The sequence below is a fragment of the Seriola aureovittata genome, chromosome 1, assembly GCF_021018895.1.
Source record: "Seriola aureovittata isolate HTS-2021-v1 ecotype China chromosome 1, ASM2101889v1, whole genome shotgun sequence".
Taxonomy (NCBI): domain Eukaryota; kingdom Metazoa; phylum Chordata; class Actinopteri; order Carangiformes; family Carangidae; genus Seriola; species Seriola aureovittata.
This window is the reverse complement of record NC_079364.1, coordinates 14,750,750-14,767,783: the sequence shown is the minus strand read 5'-3', so window position 1 is coordinate 14,767,783 and position 17,034 is coordinate 14,750,750. Positions and strand designations below refer to the sequence as shown.

Here is a 17,034-nt window from a genome sequence, read left to right as displayed (position 1 = left end):
AGGGAGTGAGTAGAGCTGAGCTGCTCTCTGTGATTCATGCTTCACTAATTGCCATCTGATTATGAGGGATTGAGAGGGTGAATTGGCCTGGAAATGAAATGCAACAGCAAATAAATTAGAGAGAAAATAAATGCTCATTGAGTTTGAACTCATTCAGACTCATCAGCGACAGAGGTGCAGAGCTGTATTAAAAAGTACTTTTCCCAGAAGACTCTGTTAATGGAGTTGTGTGACACTGTCTGTTTATCTGATGAGGTCCTAATCTGATACACACAGCAATAGCCAACAATATACCAAGTCTGGTGCTGTCAAATATTCAGCTGATTCTTCAAGTGATAATTCCTGTCAATGACTTTGCTTATTACATTTAGTTGTTTGAATTAATTAAGGTAATCACTTTACTTTGACACTGGCTACTATTAATATATATATATATATATATACACACATAGATATATATTACTAAAACTATAAAAAAAATAATAATACTGGGCAAAAATACTGTGAAGATTATTTGCTGCAAATAACATGATGTAGGTGATAAACAGCTATATGTGTACCTGTGATTTCTTGCTGAAACATTAAAATATTCAAAAGATCTGATTGATTTTTATAGACTAAGAAATGCAAGAAAGGTTTATGACTGCAGGGTGACACACCAATGCTGCAAACTTAACGACCAGTTTTGATTTCAATAATTCTGCTGGCAATTTATAGCTTTTTGGACGTAGGTCACGCAAACCTGAGCCATTTATACAATTAGCTTATTACATGGCTGAACTAACAATCTTTTTCATTATAGATTAATCTGCTGTTAATATCCTCAATTAACTGTTAAGTGTACAAAATGTCAAATTTTGTACATTGTCATATTGCTTCTCTTGTCTTACCAGTAGTCCAAAACCCAAAGAGATTCACGTTTAAAATATTTAAAAAGAAGAAAACATTAATCAATTAATCAATTCTAGTTTATCATATTAAGCATTTTAGATCCACTTTGGGTCAATTTAAATGAACAACACTGCTGTCGTTACTATTAGCAAAACTTTAAACAGTCATGTTTTTTGCATGGTGAAACAACAGAACTAATTAGAGAAAACAAACATCATTCTTTGAGATAATTTTGTTTTTCTTGCAAGAACATAAGCAGAATGTAAATGGGTACAGCTTAAAAAAATTAAGAGCTCTTAGATCATATCATCCATTTTATTCAAGTTCGAGTCCAGTAATAGGGTAATAGGCCATACATCAGTCTGGACAGGGGCCTGCAGCCTTTAATTTCACTCTGGTAGAATGACATCACATCTTACCAGACCTCTTATGTGACATGTTAGACCCTGAAAACCAAAAAGACATGTAGTTGGTCATCTTACATCACTAGCTTTGATTTAGTGGGATGTTATAAAGCGCCTGGAAAACTGTATGATACCCTTACAATCTCCAGTGCACGGTGTACGTAATGCAGGCCTCAAAGATAGCATCACTGTGTTAAAAACAGGTTGCACGTCATGTCCACCTGTGTAAATGCTCAACACATCTGCCATACCTTACAGTTAGTGTATGATGTAAGGGCTCCAAATATAGCAGTACAATCATAATAAGAGAGGCAAGGTAGGGGAGTTTATCCCAGGTGCACACAGTCATACAGCATGCTAAATGTGGCTCAGCTGATGTATGAATGTGCTGTCAGGGGCATTGAAAAGGGCCTACAACTATTACAGAATAATTATAAACATTTCATTTGTCCAACCTCCACTGCTGTATTATAAATTATTAGTCAGTATCCTTTCTTTTTGAAGGAAGCAAGCAAACTTCAGATTTCGACCCAGGTGTGACATTCTGTAGGCACTTTCCTACCAGCAGGACACAGAGCAGCAATATAATTTGCTAACACATAAATCAAGTGTGCAAAGAGCATTAATTAGAAATTCATTAAAAATTCAGACTCACCGGCAGGTGTGCAAATAAAGGATTAGGTAGACATCAATTATACCACATAAGAGAACATTTTAATTGCAATTCCTGGATTGATTTACAGAGGGAAACAATCAGGCTCCATGCAATATGGCTGATTGCTCATTTTCTGGAAAAATAATGAGGAAAACACCTCACCAGGTAACACTGTCCCCAGCTATAAATTCATACACACATACAGATTCAGAGTTGTGTGTGCTCTATCATGCGCGCACAGACGCATTCTGGCTTTTACACATGTAGGCCCTATATATATATATATATATATATATATATATATTTATACAGACAGTCACATTGACATAGGGACAGCTGTCAGCAGAGCATGGTCATAAAGGGTGCACATAGAAAAAAATAAAATTATATATATATATATATATATTATATATATATATATATATATTTATACAGACAGTCACATTGACATAGGGACAGCTGTCAGCAGAGCATGGTCATAAAGGGTGCACATAGAAAAAAATAAAATTATATATATATATATATATATATATATATATATATATATATATATATGTTTAAAGTGTACAAGCCATAATGCACATTTTAATACTAAAATCATAAAAACACATGCACATGAGAAAACATAGCATGCACACACAGACACACTAACCCAGAATTACAACACATGACACACACACAGGCATGCTCCCACACATAAATACACATGCACTGCAGCTTGGCATTCCCATCTGCTTGTACTGGTGGAGAAGTTCTTAAGCACCAAATGTTGCGCTGTTATGACTCAAGTTTGTGAATTCTCCAACCTCCTCTGTGTTCCTGATTACTGCATTATGGCATCTGCTTAATTAGCTTGGCTTGCGTCATATGTTGCACACACGGGGGTGTTAAAAAGTGCCCTTCCCTATTGCTCATTATCTGCCTCGATTCATGTGATGTATAATCTCTCTTGACAGACATTCATATTGACATAGGGACAGCTGTCAGCAGAGCATGGTCATAAAGGGTGCACATAGAATAGAAACCACAAGGAGGGCAGATATGTGGAAAGGCTGCCAAAATTCTAAGTGAAACTAGTGATTCTGTGTTTCATTTTGCATCTATCAACACTGCAACAGCTCTAATTATACTGAATTTAATTTTATGGATGAGAGTTTTTGGGAGAAGGAAGTGATACTAGGTTATGCATTTTGATTACCACAGGTAATATTCAAAGTAACCTCCTGCCAGTGTATTTTCTAAATCGGTGTGGTGTCCAACTCTTGGCGAGGAATCAACCTCATTATTGCCATGTGGGAAATTGTAATTGTTATCTGCATAACAGTTCTGGACAATCATTTCCATCCCACAATACGCTACTTCCTTGACAGCACAGAGAGTCTGTAGATTGGAAATGTCTCTTCTTTACTAGTCAAAAGATCATATTCTGTCAAGTCCAAAAAGCATGATAATCATTCTGCAGTATTACAATAATGAAAGCACCCCAGCATGGCTGTTATTGGACCTTATCATCAGATACAACATTGATTCAATGATTCTACAAAACCCTGGATTATGTACAAGTTTTGTAACAATGCATTTTTATGTGTGTGCATTATTTGGACATGGCAACTACAGGATGGTTAAGGTAAGTAAAATATGGTTATGGCCTTTGCACTATGGTTAATATATGGTTAAGATTAGGTGACTAAAATAACTGTCTGACATTACAGAAAGATTGCTCTTACAATAAAAACAAACGTTAAATGCAGGTCTGTGATGGAACAAAAACTCTACCCAACACCCGCTCACTACACCAACCTCTACACTCTTCACTTTTCGCTTTGCTACAGTACATAAAGGACACACTGCTTCCTACACTGGCACTGAATGTTGGCAAAGTACAGAAATCGCAACCTGCACGAACATGATTCATAGGATACTGGGCTGCATGACAAGATGACCAAATGTCAAACTCATGGTTGCACTAGAGGAAAAGTCAGGGTTCACCAAAATCAGTTGGATTCACAATCTGCACAAATTGACTGTGAAAAATTTCATAGCAGTCCATTTAATAGTTTGTCGTGATATTTCAGTGTGGACCAAAGAGTTGATGGTCCAACGGACTGACCATTGCCAACCCTAGCCATGCCACTTGCAAAACTACACAGATTTTGAGTTAGAAAACTTCAACAGAAACACAAACAAACAAACAGAGGAGACATAGAGTTAAGAACAGAGTGGCAGTGTGCGAAAAGTTGAAAAAGTGCTCAAACATGCATGGATTAGAGTAGTAAGTCCTTGTTTATCATGTTAGTGGAAGCTGGAATTGATGACCTTTTAAATATATTGAATGCATATTTCCACTGAATAGAAAATAACTAGAGGGGGATTTCATTGTTTGGAATTATTCAGGACAATTTTGGATATGTCCATCATTAAGTAAACATAAGTGGAATCTGGCCTGTAACTGTTAATAAATAAACTGTTATTAAAAAAGACAACTGCTCATCTAGAAATAAGTGATTTATTTTCGTGTCTGCATGTGTAATGTTTAATGTAACAATTTGAATGGTTAATCTATATTCTCTACCCATGAACCATTTATGCTGTCCTTCAAACAGACAGCTGCGACCTTACAGCCTCAGAGATAAAGCTACAGCATTTGTTTTAAAATGTGGTGAATACACTTCAAAAAATAAGAACGGAGATGCTAACTGTGGTGAAGAGACCATTATTCCCCTTAAAAATAAACAGATTTTCACACCCAATCAAAAACCAACCAACATATGTTCCACTGATGCCTAATGGGCCTGTTTGTGCTATGTGCAAGAGACTGGAGAGGGCAATTAGCTGCATGTGGCTTTGATTAGCACTGATTCCACAACAGTGCTGGAAGGAATATAGAAAACAAAACACTAAATTACTGTTGAAGCTCTTTTTGACAGAATGCAATAAAATGCAAGAAACTATTTAACTTCATGGTAATAACAGGTAAATGTGAACACGTTAACTATAGCATGGTGCCCATGGCTAAGATTATGCATATTCTACCTACAAACAGCCTGTGCCAAGCAATGCATATAAAACTGAAATAAATGGCTACAGATGCATGAACTTGCCCTGAAAGAGGTTTGCTTACTCTGTGATCTCATTCTTAAATGAAACCAATTTGCCTAGAAATTGGTTCTAAGGCCTAATGCTGAACTCTGTACATCAGCTCCACCACACACACACGCACACACGCGAACACACACACACACACAGAGTTGCCTTTTACAAACGCACTTTCACAGTCACACTGCTTCCACCCCTTCCCTCGCTGCAAATCATGTTTGACTTTGAAGTGCTAATTTTGGAAGTTTAGCCAATTTTTATTTGCTGCTTTGAAATGTATCCCCTAAGCTGCTGCACCAGCAATGAAATATACAGACCTTTACAATGAGGGATAAGTGACCAAAATGAGAAGCGCCTGGTTTTCTTCCTAACATTATATAACTGTGAATAATCCCCACATAGCATTTTCTCCTGTGCCATCACTGCCTCAATTTATATTCAAAAATATTATGCAGACTTTTTACTTTTTGCTCATTCCTCAATCCCGACCTAATGTTGGAGCTAATTTAAGATATCTACAATACAATGCTGCAGACAAAAACCCTAAAATATTTTTCACATGATTGCTGTGTTTCATCATTGTTTGTGAACAAAAACTCCATAGTAATAGTAATCTGAGTATATGGTTTTACTTTGGTAATGTATTTGGATTTCTTTCTTAGTACATTTCTCCACAGGTGAAGACAGAGTGTAGGCCTTTATATACTGCAGTGATCCAATTTACTAAACCCTGACCACAGTTTTAACAAGGACCACGTGGCCCAATGGACAGGTGTGCTTGGTCATGAATAAAACATGCATAATTCAGATACATTAGCTCTATGGAAAGGTTAAAATGACAATACACTTGTGTCTGTTGAGTTTTGTTCCTCTGTTGTACCAAATACTCACACACTGACAAAAAGACCTCGGTAATATACGTAGCAGTGTTTGCCACCGTGATGGATGCAAGGATGACCTCAATCACAATCCTTTTTTAACTGCTTTCAGCGGGAGCGAGAGCATTATATAGTAAAATAAGTTGATCAGATTGGCTCCTCACCAAGCAGCTCAGCTAATAACATGGCAAGCAAAGAGCTTGAGGGAGAGAAGATTTGGAATGTGGGCCCCTTCACTTTCCAGCGCTGCTCTGCTTTAACACAGTCCTGGACTTGGCAATAAATTGCTTTGGTAATCAGCTTTTTGAAAAGCTTATTTACTGCTTGTTTTGTGTTTATTGTAGTTCTCAGAATGAAATATAAAATTGGATTTTATTACATGTGCAATTTTCTCCTCTCGTAAAGAATAGAGAGAGAAAGAGAGCGCGCATCACCTTGTTGAGTATGGATGATCCAGAGAGGATGTATACTGTATATTATTTTTGATGATGTCTTTGTTTTGTTGCAGTCTCATTATGCTCCTAAGGATAGACACTATGGTATTATGTGGAAACATTTCATGTATGACATTTCCCCGCAAAAAAACTTAAAATCAGAAAAAAATTGAAATCAAAATGTAACAGCTACACTTATGAACGAGTGTGAATGAGTGAAAAGGCAAGTGTGGAGTAGTTTGCACTGTATGTAAGCATTGAATGTATCAGTTTGGTATTCTGTATTCTGCAAGTAACTGCTCATTCACTGTGGAATATAATTAATTAATCAATTTATCCACAGCTCCACTTCACAAATGCACAATCCATGCATTCATGCTTGGAGAATCATAGCCCCACTGGTCCTTTTCACAGTTCCATCATTATGTCTACATCATTTGTAGATCATGTAACACTAGCGTAATATAGACCTGCCTTCACCCCAGCGGTTCTTTCAATCTTTGTTGTCAGCACTCTGGTTTTGTAAATGCATTTAACTCCATATATGATAAAAAAACACAACAGTTTTAAATTTAACCAATCCATGCATCATTCATTAGAGATTGCAATTTTTTCCAATCCTCACAATATTGGCACAAAACGGCAAATTTCAAAGAAATCTTTTCAATATTTTATTAAACACAATCATTTTAATCATAAAATAATATAAATCCTGCCTTGTATACATAGTATCTGGTAGCTAGTTATTGTACCATGACCATAATGCGTTATAGATATTTTGTAATTTTGTATTTTAACTAAATGTGTAGTAACTTTATTCAATTGTAGAGCGACAGAATACATTATAATCAAATTTTTTGCAGGGATATATACCAAGCCATTTACTTTCCAGTCAAATTAAGACCCAATGCCCAATTCTTTTATTAGGCATTATCTGTTTTCACCAATGATCAACACCGGTTATGCAGGTGACACCCAAGTGTTTAAAACTATTTCACATCACACTTAAACTTTCACCCAAGAGCAAACACATCCATAGTTAATGAAACAGCTGTGACTCCAGGATAGAGTGAGTGGCAGCAAATTGTATTGAGTTTTCCTTCATTTAAAACATGCATATTGCCTAAAACTAAATATAACAAAATATGTGTAGTTGGTAAGGTGCTTAAACCATGTGTCTTTAGAATAAATTCTACAATTATGTGAAGATGCTGTTGTGTCAGTTGGACAGGTAGCTATTTCTTCAATCTCATTCAGGCTTGTTTTCATTTTTCATGAATTTAGCTAGCTAGCTAGGTATCTATGTAAATCCTCCCCCCAAAACTCAGATTGGTCCATTGTTTCTCTAACATAACATAAAACATGTCAATGACATCCATTTTATATTATATGCTATACTTAAATAAGTCAAAGCAGCATCACGGACAACAGAGAATTAGTAATAACTGACATTTGCCCTGCTACAATGAAGTAAAAGTAAAAGATACAAAAGGAGAACAGTCGTTCAAATTCAGTACATTATGTCCAGCATAACTTCCAAAGCTAGTCCTATTCATATTCAGCAATTATTCTGGTGGCACATAGTTACAATGAAATCCAAATGAGATCTCTATAGCACTGACATACTTTCTGCTAGCAGGTACAGGATGCCTCATATATGATTAATTAATTGCGGCAGCCTGCCATCTGTGTTTTAACTGATTAAATAGCTCACAAAGTGGGATGCACCTTTTGATGTGAGCCTTTGGGGAACCGGCTCTGTCTTTGTATTTCTACCTTGATTAAGCACAATACTCCGGCACTTCCTCCAGCCCTCTATTTCAAAGTCTCTTTAATTTGGGAGGAAAGGACACAAAGGCATTTGGGGTGCTTTAAAATGTTGCCCATTTCCAGTAGTCAAGGGGCTGTCTCTCCCTTTCTCTCTTTTTGTTTTTTTATAAAGTGAATGTTTCACACAGGGCTGGGCCAGTGAGCAAGCATCGAGCTTTCAGATAAAAATTGATTCCAGTAAATTCTCACCTGAGATCCATCACGGTGAAAGGCTTTAAAAGGTCACACATGTAATAAGTTCCTATGGTCTCAGTCCCTCCAATAATAGGCCTTTAGTCTGCCATGGAAGGCTGGTATATAGAAATAATTGAGTAATCTGTGGACCATTCAATTCAATTGTGGGACTCAGTGACAGTGCAAGGCCTGCTGGGCTGCGAAGAGGTTGTCCTGGAGAGTCTTTCTGCTGGCAGGGAAATGGTTTGTCCCCTAAAGCCGTGCACCTCCATATTTGCAACGGCACAGTGGATCACTGACATTTTAGAGGCTCTTCCAGGCCTAACTTGTATAAGATCCTGTCAGCATTTCAACCCAGAAAGAGGAAAGAATATGACACGACAGAAATGTATGCCCGAGAGCACGAATTAAATTAAAAGCTCTCCTGGTATCCTAAATTACCATGTATCCCCTGCATAGATTTAAGTGCATCTGATGGAAAGAGTAGCATTACTGAATGAGTTTGTGTCTGGACACATTTGAAGGAACAAAATCAAAACTACTTCAACCAGGGCTCTGTATGATTTTTATGTTTTTCAAATACACTACAAAAGCACAAAGCATCAAACTCTGATAACTGGCCATTTGCTAAAAACCAAACCCATTGCTGTTGCTACACCTGTCAATCTTTCTGTTGTCACATGGCACAAATGCAGTCAACAGTGACGGTGAATGGCGGCAGATTTACCTCTGCAATTCTGTAGTCATTTTAGAAACACTCGGCCCTTGAATCCAGACAGAAGTCAACAAAAGCCTCATTTCTAGTGAACATCCAATGATTTTGCCACCTGAATTGACAATTATAGCAAATAGATTTTCTTGGCAGTACCTAGCTAATTAAGCTAGGTATATTTAGCCAACATCAACTCAAATAGTTTGTTGAAAACTCCTTTTTTGATTCGAACTGCGTGACTAAAATAAAAGACTTGATGGCAACAAGCATGATATAGTTCTAACAAACTGAGAGCAAAGCTGCAAGTCCAAAGCAAAAAGTCAACTTTATTACCAGGACACAGAAAAACAGATAGGATAGGATATAGGTCTAGTTAGTTCTAGTGTTGCATGAATAATTGGGAAAAATCATGCTCATATTTGATTGTAAAATAACCCAGACAGGGGTTAGATTTATGCTTTGTTGTTTGTATTTTCGAACAATCACTTTGAAGCTTACAAGAGAAAAGGCTTTTAGGATAAGGAATCAGACTGTTTACCGAACGCAGCCCTCTCTTGATAAAAGGCAGGGGCTGCTCAAGTCTAAACTTCTTCAAATTTAATAAAGAGCAGGACACATTCACTAATGCTAACCTATATTCTGCATCAACTTCCATAACACATGCTATATTTAATTCCAAACTAATGCAGTATGAAATGCTACATTACTTACATTGGAAGTGACAGTTGGTTAGGTTATTACTGTAATTAGTATGCTAATTATATGGACATACTAACGTTAGCAGCTCACATTGAAGCAGAAAAACACACAGTTTAATCATTTCCTTACGCTTTTACTTTTGTCTATTTCGGGTTTTGGGAAGGCTAAAATTAGGGCAGCACAATTAATCAAAATATTATCCAAATTGCAGGAGCTGTCACAACATACCTTTATAAATGTAATATATAAATGCATAGTGGTGCTACAGAGATGCCCCGGCCTACAAATCATATCCTACAGATGTAAACGAGCAATGACCATTCCAACCAAAATCGTGGCTAATATCGCAATCGCCATATCTGTCAAAATGACATTTTTTTGCATATTGTTCCGCCCTGGTTGAAATAAAATACCACACTCCAAGCTAATCTTCCTCACGAGAACCTTATTCATCACCTCAACATGTTGAGAACTCCAAAGCTTGACAGGCCTGCTCTGACTCATTAGAGCTGTTAAGCTATGATTGGACAATCTGTGTTAGAGGGAGGGGTTTAGTGAACAGTTAGTTGCGTGCTAGCATGTTAACACTTTGTGTAGTTGAGAACGCTGAAAGGCTTAATTAAAAATACGAAGTAATCCTCATAAATTGAGAAAATAAGTCATTGACTATGATGCAGATCTCTCAGCTCATTCTGACACCGTCTGGCCTTTGAATAATCTTTTCATATTGCAATTCAATATGAAGCTTCTTACACTACGGCCTTTGAGTGAACCACATCAGTCAGCACTCCATCTCTTTATCACAGTGCAGTCTCTTTCTTTCTTTCCTTCTTTATACAGTCTCTATGCTTCTGTATCCTTCATAATCTGAAAGAAAAAGGGGACAAACCTGCTTGTGTCTTGTGTTACATTGTGAAGTTCATTTAATGTGATGGGTGTCCTGTAATTAACTTTCTTCAGAGGGATCATTTGTTGACTACACATAGTTGTCAATACAGCCATGCTACAATGCAGCTAATGGCAGGCACTGTTAGACGGACCTCTGTCTTGTAAAGTCTGCAAACTGCGACAACATTTCCATGCAAGTCACAGATGTCACAATAGTCTTTACACATAATTTTATTTTCAGCAAAAAACTGTTCCCACCCATCAAAGACGCGTCCTCCACACATACACACACACACACGCACACACAACATGACAGATTTAGAAATATGACTTAAACCAGAACAGATGGCCCTTAAAAGTAAAACACAGTAATTCAATCTGGCTAATGGGAGGAAAGCCACAAACGGCTCCATTCTCATTTCTTTGACTGAGAAACTCAGCTGAATTGCTTCTCCAGCTTTGATGCTCAACCCCTCTATCATAGTGTGTTTCTGTGTTCCCCATGCATATTATAAGACATTTAAAAGGAAAACAGTGTATATTTACTAGACATGCCTCACCATGTGCACAGACAGGAGCTATTAGTGCCTAGACAGAGGGGGAAATGTATTGTAATTGATTGTTACAAAAGATTACCCTCTCAAGAAGCATCGAGCTATTTCAGAACTGCATTTGATGCCTTAAAGCGCTGTGCAAAGAAAGCTCTTTCAGCACCACACATCCAGGCTGACATGCAGTTTGCAAAACAATTACCATGCGCTGTTGTTTGATCTTTGTCCCCACTTTGGTTCTTTCTAAGTGTGAGTACAACTCACTTGCCAGCCACACAGGGAATGATGGCTTCTATCAAGGGATGTCAGTTGTAGGCAAACAGAATGCATATTCCTTACACATGTCTAAAAACCGTGGTAAGGAGTTGCTTTCACCACTAAAATGATGTCGTTAAAATGATGATGAATTGCTGTTGGAAAGTTGTTTCTGCATACATAGCATCCAACTGCACGATACAAAGTCTGTGATGCTGAATGAACTGTGGTCTTAACCTTATGACGACAAAACATTACACTGTGTCTTGAACTGATTTAATTTCACTCACCGTCACTCACTCTGAATGTTTATGAAAAAATCTCCAGTTACAGAGGGTTGTATTCCCACATGAGGTTTACCAAATTGCCCAGTGAATCTGAATGTAGATTTCAACTTTACAAATAGATCAACTTCACATTCTGTACAGAAATTATGACAGACTAAAATAGCCGATTTGATGGGAAACAAATCTGTGTCGATTAAGGATAAGTAATGTGTGTGAAGGGGGGATGGGTATTGAGTCTAGAATTCCCAACAAGCAGCAAATTGGTTTCTGTATAGCAGCAATATAGCCTGGACACTTCTAGTCAGTGTTTGGAGGAAATATATTAACCTGCTGGGCCATGTGCACAAACTTTCCAACCTTATTGTTGACAGGTTTTATGAGCCTAATGCACTTTGTGATGTATAGCATAATAACCCAGTCTATGTCTGTAGGGCCTTACTCTTAATATCGGCTGCCGAGTGGATCAGGCAAAATTATTGTAATGAGACAAAATTTCCATACAACAGCAAAATGAGTTCATTACTCTAAGTTATATTGGTGAAGTAACCAAAAGAAATTGATGGTTTTATTAAGCTGGAATTGAATTTCAGTCATAAACAGAATTAGGCAAACATGCAGACAGCAAAATGTAATAATAATTACATTAGTGTTATCTAAAAGGTTATCAAAATGGCCCCTACTACTTCTCATTTTCCGTTTTCAAACAGGGGTACTGTTTTCAGCCCAAGGATAGCTGTAATTTCCTGGCCGTAGCAGGCCGATTGCCTGTACACAGCTGTAAAAGTGCAGGTGGAAATCTAAGACGTGCAGCTGGTTAATTCCTGTCTGCTGTTTTAAGCTTAACAAGAGAGGCATGACCACACAGCATGTGGGTGAGGGTAGCAGGAACCAGAGCACCTCAGCCCTGCTATTGCTCCACCTGGAGGATCCCAATGTATTTCAAAGATAGCTGGGAGATGTAGTCCATGCAGGACATTCTGGGTCTGTCCTAGGGTCACAATCATTTCCTGTACACATCCAGAGTGATGAGCTTATATACATGCACTCCTCTCAAGATTTGGGATTATTTGATACTAAAAACATTCAAGATAACTTTGTGTGGAAATGGTGGGGTATAAAAAATACTAAACTGACCTTCTATAAAATGACTGCAGTGTTTTTTCCATAATAGATCAAGTAGAATGGGTACACATTTTAAATACAATTACACAATTAAGAGCACCATCTCCTTTAAGTTGATCCTGAAGCTGCTGAAGTCCATATCTTATGTACCCATTAAACAAAGTATCAGTAGTCATTCCTCCCAAGGTTACTATCCCTCTCAGTAGCTGCCTGTACTCTCCAGCTGTCCACTGAGGACTGCTTCAGTGCATCCTCTACATCAACTGATTATGCTATCTATCAAGCTCAGCTGTCACTGCCCATTTAAACCTTTGTCAAGTCCTCCATGCAATGCACCCTGCAGTAAACCAAGTAATTGCACTTTTGTAATCCAACACCTGAACATCGTTTGCCCTGTATATTTCTAAAACAGATAAGAAAGATGGTGTGTTTAAAGAGTAATATTTTGGGGCTCTAGTTGATGGAGGTATGAGGAATAGTCCTGATGACAAATAGACTGGGATCGAAAAGAACATTGTTTTGTTTTTTGTTGTAGTTACAGCAAGCTGAAAGAAGGGAAAACAGATGCCAGACGTTTTTTTCTTGTTGCCAAGGCACAAACAGGATGCTGGCAGCTACAAAGATTCAATTATAAAAAGTACAGAAAATAATTAGAAAAAATAATAGCACTTGAAAAAAATTGCCCCTCCAGAAATTGCGCATAACAATAAATCCGTTAATTAGCTCATTAATATTCAATTGGGGTCAGTGGACTTAATGGAACCTTTTTCATGGGCCAAGGAAATGTTTAACACTCAGTTTTTCCTCTGCCTGTTCTCATTATCAACTATGCACAGGCAGGCCTTATCAGTCCTCCAGATGGTGAGGAACAATGCAGCACCATTATCGTCTTACAGCAGCATGTGTGCCTTGTAACCGGTGTGTGCCTGGGACAGTGAAGTATAGATACTGAGGCATTTAGTGTAATTGATATGTGGTATATATCGTATTGTTTAGGCCTGTTTGTTTGCTCTGCTGGTATTCAAGGCGAGAGGAGAGGCGAAGATTGATTTTCACTGCAGCCATTCCCGCTCTCACCACAGGTCACAGATAACTTGTCAACGCAGGTTTTTGGGCTGGTGTAAAATGCATCAAGGCTAAACTCTCTCGGGCATAGTGGAGGATAGAGAGTTTCATCTCTGCAAACACAAGCCCTCTCATTGCCACTACCTTGTGCACGAGACAGATGTTTTATTCAACAAGTACATAGGATGGAGAGATGTCCGAGCAAAGCCTTTTTGCATCTCTGCTCTGTTCGGTACCCTTTGTAGACCATATTTCAGCGTTGCAAATACAAATAAACGTATTTTTCAACTGTAGAATATCTTTCGTAGTATTTTTATTCCAAATGTTTTACGGACCAAATTTAAGGGACTTTAGGCAAGAATATCAACCAATATATTGTTAGCAGATTTTCTTACCTGTCAAAAATTACTAATACTGTATCAACCTCAAAAATCCAGACTAGAGTAAAGACTACTCTTTCAAGTTCATGTACTACATGACAGTGCAAGTATATGCAAAACCTAATATATTGTCTTTGTGATTGCTCTTATGTTTCATTTGATGAATACAAAAAAGCACTCCCTCTAAAGCAAACTTCATCATTCGTTTTATCAGTGCATCTTGTAGCCAGTCAATCTGATGCTCCTTACTTCATTATCACACTATGTCTGGTGGCATAGAGGTTCCGTAAACTTGCTAGGTCCCTGCCTCTGCACTCTCCCTTTATAAGCTTCTCAGAGATTCAGATTACTTCAAGCTCTTTTCACCAACATTCAGCATCAGCCTATCATCAGAAAGCAGACCAGGACAAAACCACTCATGCATACACAATTGGCCTGGAAATGACTGTGTCAAAGTCTATATGGTAAAGCCAAGTTTAATTAATGTAGGTATGATGAAAGCTAAATTGTCACTATGGGGCATTTCAAACCTATGACATTTACATTGCCTTTGTTGAGATCTTTCCCAGAAATCAAGAACACCAAGAAATATGCTAGCAAGGATTTTACAGCTCTGTGATTTTCTAAGCAGAGTAAATAATGCAATCTGCTAAGAAATCTTCATTCACTGACAGTCAAAGGGGAAATTGATGCCACTTGTTACAAATATTCAGTGCATTTATTTTTTATCAGCATTTTCCATAACACTGTGGATTAATGTGCCTCAATTCGGAAGATGAACCGTGACATCGCCATTTTCCATTAACGTGCTCCATCTCTTGTATCCATCATTATATCTACAGTAGTTAAATGTCAACCTTTTGAAAGCCAACATTTTCAGTCTCATCTAGGGTTATCCCCCTTTAAAAAATAAGACAAAACATGAAAGCACACAGTTTGTTTTTGTCTCTGTCTGAAGCAAAGGCTGTGGATTTTTGCAGAGATAAAGGCTGTTCCATTTGTTCTTAACATGTCAGTTTATTGACACCATTCTCAAAGCAAAGGGAGATTATTAGAAATGATATATTATCGCTTGAAAAAAGAACATTTTTGTATCAATTCAGTGGTGCAGAAAAATACAGGGATGGACTGAATGACTTAGGAGATTTTCCCACGTCTTCTTGACAACTAAGTGAAACTAAAGAAGGTACACAATAAAATTGAATTTGCCTGGCTGAAACAATGTAGGTAGAAGGACTTAACAATGAAAGCATTTCTAAACAAATAACTGACAATGACTTTCAGCTGTGAGAGCTAACAGAGCACAATGGCTGGGACTGAATGTGCTGAATGTGCTATGGCTATCCCACAAATAGAGGTGATCCTAAATCATGTACTTAAAGGTTGCAGCTTGAGAGCCCAGGTGTCATGGATAATTCCTACTCAGATATCTATAGCCCTCACTATCTCACCCCATTCTCTCTCTCCTAGCTTAACTTCACCTCTGTCAAACAGGCAAGCTGCCATCCTATTGATCCCCCCCTCCAACCTCCAAACGCCCACCCTCCTCCCCGGGCCGAGGAGTTAAGGGCAGTCACTAAACCTGTGGGCAAAGGGAAAGAGGACACTCCCCACTGAGTGCAATTGGGATTTGAGAAAGTTAAACACTTCTCAAGCACAAAATTCCAGCCTGGGCAGCAGAGAGGGGATTCTGTCCTCAGGCCTCCTCACGCTCCCCTGATCAGGAGGTCAGGCCCATCATCATCGTCCTTCTTGCCCATCTTGCACTCTCGCCGCCTTTCAGAAGATCTGGAAGGGCTCAGCTCTCTCATTTACTTCAAACACTGCTGTCAACAGTTTTTGTTGCTGTCCTTGAGTCTAAAATGATGGAAGGTTCATATTTTGCGAATGACACACTGCGGGGGTGGAGGGCAAAAGTGCAGATGGCAAAACAAAGTCCAAAACTGGTCATTAAAGCAGCCCCCTCCGACCATTAGGTTTTAAGAAAGGTAGCAGGCATACCATCTAAGCATTCAAATACATAAACAGAACTCAACCGAATTAGTCAGTGCAGATATTGAACATGGAAGTTAGGACCTCTGTATATTCACTGCTGTTAACCACAGCATTTATAGTGATCTTCTCACTAGTACTATTTCACACTACTACACTACAATATGGAAAGCATGTGGCCAGACCAGAATGCAAACATGACTTGACATGACATCTTTTGTCTTCAATTGTTTTGAGGCAATGATGCCACAGTGGTCAGTTGACCAAAACATAAATGAACATTGAACAGTTTATCATTATATATAACTAATGATAGATAAAGGCTATAGTACGGTATACCTATTACAATACCTAAGATATGTAAATAGTGAAATATTACTGTCAAATATGTTCTAGTACAAACATACATGCAAAACTGAGGACAAAATAAAAACATCCACCTCCAGACGCCGGGGGCTTTGAAAAGATCATCGGAGGCACAGGAGGCACGCATTTATAGATAAACTGTTGTGTAAGTAGATTAGATAGTTCAAAGTCTATAAAATATGAAATATACCAAATATAACATTTACATTTTTGCACATAAAATGATATGAAATCATGAGAGAGATTTCAATGGACTGTATTAATGTATAATCCCATTCATAAATTAAGATTAAATTAAGATAAAACAGATGTTGTATCGTTTCAAAACAATGTACCAACAACAATAAACATTACC

At 37.9% G+C, this 17,034-nt stretch overlaps 1 long non-coding RNA gene across 1 annotated transcript in view; it reads right to left on the bottom strand.

The window, feature by feature from the left end:
* Positions 1-1,209: 1,209 nt before the first annotated feature.
* Positions 1,210-17,034, bottom strand: part of LOC130172859 (uncharacterized) — a 28,310-nt gene continuing 12,485 nt past the window's right edge. The window contains exon 3 of the long non-coding RNA XR_008828340.1: positions 1,210-1,337. This is a non-coding gene — a long non-coding RNA (uncharacterized LOC130172859). The remainder of the gene's footprint in view (positions 1,338-17,034) is intronic.